This window comes from Vanellus vanellus, assembly GCF_965231255.1.
Source record: "Vanellus vanellus genome assembly, chromosome: 2".
In the NCBI taxonomy this organism is placed as follows: Eukaryota; Metazoa; Chordata; class Aves; order Charadriiformes; family Charadriidae; genus Vanellus; species Vanellus vanellus.
In genome coordinates, this window is record NC_138906.1 from 9,895,642 (window position 1) to 9,898,216 (window position 2,575).

Below are 2,575 nucleotides of genomic sequence, written 5' to 3' on the forward strand. Positions count from 1 at the left end.
TCTAGATTGGGATTTGGAGGGGACACTCAGGTCCCCGCAGACGCTAACTGCTCCCCGGGGGTCTCTTGTTGCAGCTCTCCAGTCGAGGGAGTTACATTACGTACGTCAGTAGGTGCAGGATTCGTCCCATGTGAAGGACAACTGTCACTTCATTAAATAGTGATATCAATGATCGCCTGCCTGGCAATAGCTGCGCCTCGGTTCACGGCTCTGCATTCGGAAATCGGAGCATCTTCTGATCGAAAAGACCACTTTTTATAATCTCATCCCACACAGTTTTGCATGCGGTAATACATCCCAGTGAGACTATTAGACAAATAGGGTCTTAAAATCTTATCTCAGATCTTGCTCAAACATGAGATTTTTGTAATCATAAATGCTAAAAATACCGCTCACATGTAAGAACACTAACTGCAAGCGGGATTCAGGCTTGCCCGAAATTGCTGCAGTCCAGGAAAGTCATAGTTAATACATAACTCTCTTGACAAACAGCTCAGATGACAACATACCTATAATTATAGTTATATCTGATCGTGTCGCCTGGGGATAAAGGAAGGTGATACTGCAAACGCAGAGGACCCACATCCTAATCTCTGTCTCCTAACCAGACCCCCTTGGACCTCTCTGGGAATTACTGCCGATCGATGCCGGCTAGCCGGTCCCAGGAAGGGATCTGCTAGAGATGCTGTGCCCTCACCTGTGCATCCCTAATTTCGTGAGCTGTACGGTACCCACTTGACGCGATGCTGGCAAATTAGAGCAGCCTAAAAACGCAGGCAGGTAATAGAAGCTTGCGTCTGCTGTCCCTGGGAGGTTTGCAGGGCTGGCAGATGGGAAGCCAAGTACTTACGCCGTCGTCATTACTACCATGGTGTCGCTTGTATGCCAGCTCCCCGGGGTGCGAACCAGCCACCGTGGCTGTGCAAGGGACAAAAAGGCCAGTGCACGACAAGGTGGATGGAGGGAGGCCACAGGACTGAGGAGGCACCGGGATTTGTGTCCTACATCTCTGGGGTTCATCCTGCCCGGTGCCACCCTCCTGCGGAGCTGCTACACGGATGTCAGTCGTGGCCACCCCTTGGCTCGCCAACGGAGGTAGTGCCCTCTGACATCTACCCAGTCTTCCGTTTGGCGATGCCTTTGCACCTGATGTGCAATCCCAAGTACGAAAAACACCCAACACAGCTGGCTCAGCCGGGCAGGTTCTTGCCTGTCCCCTCTTTCTCCGGGCTGAGCACTTGTCCCCATCAAACAAAACGCCATCGCACGCCCATGGATTTCGGTGGACTGCGAGCGAGCGGTGGTACTCTGTATTTACACCGCTAGCAGAGAGACGAGTCTGTCCTCCTCCTTGCGTTTGCTCTAAATACTCACCAGATTCCCAGGATGAATATTCCCAGCATGAATATTCCCAGGATGAACATTCTTATATGGTTTTGCAACATTTTTTTTTTTGGCTGAGAGAGCAACATTTCCTAATGCGTAAATTTGCCTCTTTTTTTTTTTTTTTTCTTTTTTGCTATGCATAAGCTTTAAACTCTATCAATAACTAATTGTTTCGTGTGTCTCAGACGAAGTGTAATCAACAGAGAGGATGGTGGAGAAGTGTGAAATGACAGAGTGACATTCTATGCTTAAATAAGCAAACTACACCCAAATCGAACAATGGCTCGAAAATGTTTCCATAATAAGGGTGCATAAATTACCCCATTACTTGGAAAGCTCTTACTTGCATCTTACCAGCCACATCTCTAGTATTCACGAGAGCTGATACACTCCGATCATGATAGACATGCCTCTGTTACAGTAATTACAAAATGCTTTGTGAAAATATCATTGTGTCTACAGAGCTACTGAAGTTGTACGGTCTCCTTGGTATTTGATTCTTGCCTCTGTGAATTTAAAAAATATAATTAACAAGAGGAAGAAAATCTACATTTGGAAAAAGATAGACCACTTTTTGATATTTATTCTCTGCGAGGGACAAAACCCCCATATTTCAGGTTGTGCCAATATGTGATAGGCATCGGCTGGATAATGGAAGGCGGGATGTTTCATTGGAAAACTGCGGGCAATAAATCCTGATCAGATAAAACCATTTCAAGAAGACACACTGATAGTTTTGCATGTCTGATCTCTATTACGTATGTGTATGTACATATGTGTGAGAAGGGGATGGGAGCAGGAAGGCTTTGTTGTGAGAGGGCCAAAGGCACCCGGAGCTGGGTGCCCTGGCGGTGCCGCCCCCGGCTCCCCGCAGCCCCCCCGGACCCCCCGGAGGGTGAGAAAATTACTCCTCTCCCTTGATCTCATTTTACAGGTTGAAAAGGAATTGCTAGTCAGTGCACAAGTATCTTTTTTATTTTGGGGGGGTCATAGAATTTGAAAAATAGAAACTGTTTTTTTTTTTTTTTTTTTTTTCCTTTAAAGGAAAAAAGTTCAGCCAAAAATAGAGCCCTTATAATTTTTTATTCCAAAGTAATAAATTCCATCATGTTATATCTTTTCTTTCTCAAATGTTTTGTTTTAGTTGAACACATCTAGTAATGTAAAGCTATAAAAAGCAGATGTAAAA